This window comes from Bubalus kerabau, chromosome 12 (assembly GCF_029407905.1).
Source record: "Bubalus kerabau isolate K-KA32 ecotype Philippines breed swamp buffalo chromosome 12, PCC_UOA_SB_1v2, whole genome shotgun sequence".
Taxonomy (NCBI): domain Eukaryota; kingdom Metazoa; phylum Chordata; class Mammalia; order Artiodactyla; family Bovidae; genus Bubalus; species Bubalus kerabau.
Window position 1 is genome coordinate 6,703,537 of NC_073635.1, and position 8,163 is coordinate 6,711,699.

The 8,163-nt window shown below is 34.1% G+C and overlaps 1 non-coding gene across 1 annotated transcript; it reads left to right on the top strand.

Moving 5' to 3' along the window:
• Positions 1–2,619: 2,619 nt before the first annotated feature.
• On the top strand, positions 2,620–2,691 carry TRNAC-GCA (transfer RNA cysteine (anticodon GCA)). Its single transcript has one exon. It is a non-coding gene; the product is annotated as a tRNA-Cys (tRNA).
• The last annotated feature ends 5,472 nt before the right edge of the window (positions 2,692–8,163 follow it).

The following is an 8,163-nucleotide window of genomic DNA, read 5'->3' on the forward strand; positions in this document are numbered from 1 at the left end:
CATACCATCCCTCTGGGTCGTCCCAGTACACCAGCCCCAAGCATCCAGTATTGTGCATTAAACCTGGACTGGCAACTCATTTCATATATGATATTATACATATTTCAATGCCTTTCTCCCAAATCATCCCACCCTCTCCCTCTCCCACAGAGTCCAAAAACTGTTCTGTACATCAATGTCTCTTTTGCTACTTCGTATACAGGGTTATTGTTACCATCTTTCTAAATTCCATATATATGCATTAGTATACTGTATTGGTGTTTTTCTTCCTGGCTTACTTCACTCTGTATAATAGGCTCCAGTTTCATCCACCTCATTAGAACTGATTCAAATGTATTCTTTTTAATGGCTGAGTAATACTCCATTGTGTATATGTACCACAGCTTTCTTATCCATTCATCTGCTGATGGACATCTAGGTTGCTTCCATGTCCTGGCTATTATAAACAATGCTGTGATGAACATTGGGGTACACATGTCTCTTTCAATTCTGGTTTCCTCGGTGTGTATGCCCAGCAGCGAGATTTCTGGATCACAAGGCAGTTCTATTTCCAGTTTTTTAAGGAATCTCCACACTGTTCTCCATAGTGGCTGTACTAGTTTGCATTCCCACCAACAGTGTAAGCAGGTTCCCTTTTCTCCACACCCTCTCCAGCATTTGTTGCTTGTAGACATTTGGATAGCAGCCATTCTGACTGGCATGAAATGGTACCACATAGTGGTTTTGATTTGCATTTCTCTGATAATGAGTGATGTTGAACATCTTTTCATGTGTTTGTTAGCCATCTGTATGTCTTCTTTGGAGAAATGTCTATTTAGTTCTTTGGCCCATTTTTTGATTGGGTCATTTATTTTTCTGGAATTGAGCTGTAGGAGTTGCTTGTATATTTTTGAGGTTAGTTTTTTGTTTGTTGCTTCATTCACTATTATTTTCTCCCATTCTGAAGACTGTCTTTTCACCTTGCTTATAGTTTCCTTTGTTGTGCAGAAGCTTTTAAGTTTAATTAGGCCCCATTTGTTTATTTTTGCTTTTATTTCCAATATTCTGGGAGGTGGGTCATAGAGGATCCTGCTGTGATGTATGTCGGAGAGTGTTTTGCCTATGTTCTCCTCTAGGAGTTTTATAGTTTCTGGTCTTTTGTTTAGATCTTTAATCCATTTCGAGTTTATGTTTGTGTATGGTGTTAGAAAGTGTTCTAGTTTCATTCTTTTACAAGTGGTTGACCAGTTTTCCTAGCACCACTTGTTAAAGAGATTGTCTTTAATCCATTGTATATTCTTGCCTCCTTTGTCAAAGATAAGGTGTCCATATGTATGTAGATTTATCTCTGGGCTTTCTATTTTGTTCCATTGATCTATATTTCTGTCTTTGTGCCAGTACCATACTGTCTTAATGACTGTGGCTTTGTAGTAGAGACTGAAATAAATCTAACTGGAGAAGGGAATGACAAACCACTTCAGTATTCTTGTCTTGAGAACCCCATGAACACTGCCAAAAAGCAGAGATTTTACATTACTTTGCCTACAAAGGTCCATATAGTCAAAGCTATGGTTTTTCCAGTAGTCATGTACTGATGTGAGAGCTAGACAATAAAAATAAATAAGGCTGAGCACCAAAGAATTGAAGTCTTCAAACTGTGGTGCTGGGGAAGACTCCTGAGAGTCCCTTGGACAGCAAGGAGATCCAACCAGTCCATCCTAAAGAAAATCAACCCTGAATACTCTTTGGAAAGACTGATGCTGAAGCTGAAACTCCAGTACTCTGGCCACCTGATGCAAAGAGCTGACTCATTGGAAAAGAAAGATTGAAGGCAAGAGAAGAAGGGGACAGCAGAGGATGAGATGGCTGCATGGTGTCACCGACTCAATGGACATGGGTTTGAGCAAACTCTGGGAGAAGTTGGGGACAGGGAAGCCTGGTGTGCTGCAGTCCATGGGGTCTCAAAGAGTCAGACATGACTGAGTGACTGAACAACAATAAATCCAATCGGAATTGTAATTCTAAAGAAATTTTACTGCTCTAAAAATATGTAATGAGAAAAAAGTCAAAATAATCATCATGATTTTTATTACTTCTGGTTTGGTTCTCAAATAAATCAGTCTGATTATTTTGTCTTTTTAGAGATTTAACATCCTGTTTGTAGGACGTGATTCTAGTACTTAAAATTCTAGTTAGCACTAGTCAATGCTGTAATTAGATAACAATTATCTTTATGTTTCCCCACACCCACCACCAACCTCAGCCTCTCTATTCTACATTCATTCTCCCCAATCATATAGCAGAATATGTATCTTCTGTTCTTCTATAGTGGAGAAGGCAATGGCACCCCACTCCAGTACTCTTGCCTGGAAAATCCCATGGACGGAGGAGCCTGGTAGGCTGCAGTTCATGGGGTCGCTAAGAGTTGGATACGACTGAGTGACTTCAGTTTCACTTTTCACTTTCATGCATTGGAGAAGGAAATGGGAACCCACGCCAGTGGTCTTGCCTGGAGAATCCCAGGGGCAAGGGAGCCTGCTGGGCTGCCATCTATGGGGTCGCACAGAGTCAGACACGACTGAAGTGACTTAGCAGCAGCAGCAGCTCTCCTATAGTTGAGTAAACCTGTATTTTTTGGCTTCCCTGTTGTCTCAGATGGTTAAGAATCTGCCTGCAATGCAGGAGACCCAGGTTCAATCCCTGGATAGGGAAATTCCCCTGGAGAAGGACATGGTGACCCATTCCAGTATTTTTGCCTAGAGAATTCTATGGCCACAGGAGCTTGGCAGGCTACAATCCATGGGGTCCCAAAGAGTCATACACAACTGAGCGACTAGTACTTTTACATTTTTTCAAAAGCTTTGCTTTCTGAGAGAAGTTAAAACTTGAAAGCTGAAAAGAAATCAAGACTTGGCTTTGACAGCCAGCCTCCATTTCAGGTTTAGAGAGGCCTTTTCAAAGAGTCACCAGGACTTTGTTTGCTCTTAAACATTGATTGAGAAATTCATCCAAAATTTATGGGACAGAAGGTCAGACAGATAAATGAATGGGAGCACTTGCATAGATATTTTAATAATAACACACTACTAATTTTATTAGTTTATTAAAGGATAAATTATATATAATGTATAATAATGTGCATTTTTACCTAAGTCAAATATACCAATGTATAATACAACACTTATTTATTTATAGAATTTAAACAAAGAGTGTGTATATGGTTATGTATAACTGATTCACTTTGCTGTACTTCTGAAACTAATACAACATTGTAAATCAACTATATCTCAATAATAATTTTAAAAATTAAAAAGAAAAGAATGGAAATTGTTGTTGCTTAGGGGGAGGGGAATAGGAGAAGGATGTGTTGGGAGCTTGAGATTATTATGTTACATAATAACTGTTGCAAACTAGTATATATAGAATGGGTAAACAGATAGGTCCCACTCTATAGCAGAGAACTATATTCAATGTCCTATGATAAACCAAATGGAAAAGAAAATGAGAAAGAATGTTAATATACATATATATGTATACACTACTTTGCTGTTCAGTGGAAATTAACACAACATTGTAAATCAACTAAAGTTCAATAAAATGTTTTTAAAGAAATAATAAAACATTATAAATGAACAAGTTGTTCTCTAGTCCATTCAATTCTTTTTCTTCTATAATAGAGTTAATTTTGCTTTACCAAGTGAAAATAGACTTCGGTGGCAAAGAAAATAGGAAAGTGAGAAACACATAAGTAACAAACTTGTTTCTCCCCCTGTTTAACTTTGTGGCTTGTCAGTCCCACAGTCAAGTTAGAGCCTGCCTGCTATTTGAGTAACATTTGAGTGCTTCTTGGGTATAATTCTTTAGAGTTCATATCAAGAATACTAGCCATGTGACTTCAACAATAATTAGGTCAAAAGACAGAAACTGCAGTGGTTTTTATGGTAGTGTTCAATCAGAAATGAGGAAATCTGTTACACAATTTCCCCTGAAGGATCTAGATTAATCTGTACATCTGTAGAATCCAGGAAGCCTGTGGAGATTCAGTGAGAGAACAGATTTGGAGGCTATATATCACTGAATTGAGAGTCTACTAATTAAATCTCCCATAAAAGAAAAACTATTAGGTTTTTGTAGAGTGCTATCATTTATAAGAAGTTGCCATTCGGGTGCAATAAAAAATACTTCAATAATTTATTATCTACAAATTTTAGACACATGTATTTTGAATTAAATTTTCAAGCACAAAAGTAAATTTAGCTGAATATGAAATACCATTTTAATATCTACCAGGTATTTTATTTTAAAAAGAATATTTAAATATCATATTCAATAATTTATCTATGCACTGATTATTCAGTTGTATGCATCAAAGAAATATATGCAAACTATTCTGAAATAATTTATCAGAAAAATTAGAGTACAGGCACTCTCATGCCTTGCTTTATGAAAATGTTAGCAAAAGTATATCTATCTAAATTGAATTATATAAATTGCCCATATCATAGTAAGTGAATAGCAGTACAAGAGTCTCCTCCTTTGCCTGTGTCTGCATTATTTTAAAAAAAGTATCACATTTAAATATTGTCCATAGAGAATAGCCTAAGGACAAAATTATACAGTTCCTCATTTAAAATCTACTCCACTTTCTCTTGACCTTGATTCAGCCTATATTGAAAAGATGTAGGAAACGTTAAAAACCAGACCTAAACCAAATTCAGCTTTGAGACTTTTTAAAAATTTCAGTGTAATTGAAGAGCAGCTCTCTGCCTTTTCAGCTACAGAGGCTGGTAACTTAAAAGGAAAAAAAAAAAAAAAAAAAAACTTTCTAAAATATCTGAAAGAAATCTTATTTCCTTGCTTTGAATCTTTGGCACTTTTGGCAACTTCTGGGAAGAAAATGCTCTGTCTCTGTGTATAATACACTGAGCAGAGTGTGGCACAGCAACGATTTTTCTAACTTTGATAACATTCTATATCCTATGTAGAGAATTTTGATTTTCTGTATCATCATTCGAATATGCTACAGTTTCTCTGTATTTTCAGTACAGACACATAAAGTATATGAAAGAATAGTGTCTTTTATGAAGAAGGAAAGTAAATAGAAAATTCTGAATAGAATGCACTGTGTTCTATTTTAAATTGGATCATTATCTTCCTTATCAAATGCTATGTACTAATTATCCACATCAGGATGTCAGTACCTGTCTAAAGAGTTAAACATAAATTCCTCTTACTTCTGTAAGTTGATGACATAAATAACAAGGCTATTAAAATGTATGTAAAGTATTCATTCAGAGCAAACTGTACGAAACCTGAAAGATAATAAACTTTATATCCTTACACAAAATAAAAAGAAAATAGAGGACAACAGGAAGTTTCATTGCTACTTTATCTCTTTATCTTTTGTCTTTTTTCTTGGTGTGTTGAAAGTTGAAATTGTCTCAATGGTCATGAGTTTCATGCAATTTTAATATTAAGCTGTTTTCTTTCATACACAAAAAGTACTATCATATCATCCTCTATTACTTCATACTACACATTTAAAATACTATATTTTACAAGGAGGGCATTGTACTGTACAAAATTTGACAAATTACTGCTTCTTGTAATTATATTAAAATAATGTTATATTTTATGTGTAATTTGTCAAAAAAATTCAAATACTTGGGAGAACAAAGATGTCATTATGACTACAATAAGTTGTATATGTTCTTCAAAGAAATTAGGAATAAGGGACCTTTGTTTCTTACTCTATGTTTTTATACAATGCCTAGGCAGTTTTTGAATTTAATTTGCAAACCCCTAATGCTGAAAGAAAAAGAGAATTTCAGAGTTACGGAATTTTGAACTTATTTCTGGCCAAGAAGAAAGATTTTCTTATTACCTGCATTAAAATGCAGCTGTCTACACTTTTTCAAAAGCTAATGTTTTATAGCTTTGAAATAGATCTGATGAAGTTAATGTTAGTCACATAATTGCTTGAAATATTTTGACAGTGTCATGAACTTAAAATTTAAAATATTACAACTAGTATCATTATTCCTAAATTACATGCTATTGTTTAATAATTCCAGTTCCATGGTTTTCATATTTGAGTTTGATGGGTATAAAACTAAGAAAACATCAAGATATAAAGCCCTACTGAAAAGTACATTCCACATTGTATCAGAGAATTACATTTTGAAAAATACTTAAAAACGCTGTCTTTTTGTCCTTCCTCAGCTTTTTCTGTTAAAAAAAAAAAATATATATATATATATATATATATATATATATATATATATATCCTGTTTCTTCTGTATTAATGTTTTACAACAAAAGTTTTTTTTACAGGAGAATAGATAAGAAGGCAGACAAGAGAGGGAGATTACAATGAATGAAACAGCGTAATTGTGTTGATTATTATAGGCACTGGGGCAAGTGCACCTGGCCTTCTTGTTCTGAAGAACAGTTATCCATCATCAAGTCAGTAATCTTTCTCCTTCTCCATCTTTAGCACCTTACAAGGGATTCCTTAACGGAGATAAGTACAATCCCACATGAATACTCAGGCTTCACAATTTCCACCATTATGACTATCATTTGTTGTTTATATTGAAAATCAATTTGCCTCTGTAATACAGATATATGTGACACATATTTCCACATTTCCTAAACTACAGTTGGCATCTTTAGAGGAAACATAGTTTCAATAGCTTTGGAAAAGCTGCCTATTACTTAAAGCTCCTTCCCCAAGTAGATTTTATTTATGCCTTTGGACCTAATTTAAGTCAATCTCGCTGAATCATAGTCCAAATATGATGAACATCTTCTCTGGCATTTTTGTATGATTTGGGAAGAGAGGAAAAAACTAATTTAATATTCATGTAGAAAAAGGGAAAAGTAGAGATGATGTAATATTGTTCAATGTCAGCAGAAGAAACTTTTTTATATAGCTCCTGCATGACTCATAAACAGGTTATTGATTATGAACTTTGTATATAATAACTTGTATCCTTTCTATCTCTCTACTCTTGGTAGCAAATTGTGACTCAGTTATTAGGAAACATTGCTATGGTCATATTTCTTTTTTTTTAATTTATTTTTTAATTAATTAATTAATTTTAATTGGAGGCTAATTACTTTGCAATATTGTAGTGGTTTTTGCCATACATTGACATGAATCAGCCCTGGGTGTACATGGTTCCCCATCCTGAACCCCCCTCCCACCTCACTCCCCATCCCATCCCTCAGGGTCATCCCAACACCCTGAGCACCCTGTCTTCTGCACCGAACCTGGACTGGCAATATATTTCACATATGTTCATTGTATTTCTACATGTTTTTCCTTCCTAATGATTGATACTTGACTGGTTTTGTAAAGGGATCAAATAAAGTAAAACATACAAAAAAATGAATGATATAAATTTAAATTAACTTTCTTTTCAATGACATTCCCTTTGAGAAGAACAGACACAAGGTAAATTTCCATAAATATGCACTTTGAGTAAAATAATATATCGTATATATTTTGCCTGAGAGGATGAATACTTATGTATTTTTCCAAGTAAGTTATATTTCAGGCCTTCCTTAAAGTCCTCCCAAAATTTCTTTTTTACATCACTAAATCTATATTAGATCTATTAGTTACATTTTTTCAATTTAATATCTATGTAGAATTACAACACAGTGAATGATTCAATTCTCTTTTACCCTCCACCAATCACATACAACTAAATATGGTTAAAGGACCAAGGAGATAAACTTGGTATTTGAAAATGGGGCAAGAAACACAATAGGGAATACTTGAACTTATGAGTCATGTCTGTTGTGATATAAATCATTTGCTATATTTTATAAGATCTAAGTAAGTCCTGAGAGACACTTCCAAAGCTTTTACCCTCACAAATAACATTTTTGAAGGAAAATAAAGTCACACTTATTGACACATTTATGTTAGACACACTTAGAATAACATGGGTAATAAACTGAACCACATATTTTAAAATATTGATTCATAATGTATGTTCTGTGCTGTATCAGCTACTGCATTCATTTTTGTGTTATGTTCATAATTTCATTAGCAAAATTAAATTGGTATTGGTATGATTTACTGTGTTCCAGAAAGAGGTTCTACTGTTATTTTCCAAATGATTTTCTAATATTCTCCCTTAGAGCATAGCTGTAATAGAATAACACTTATTG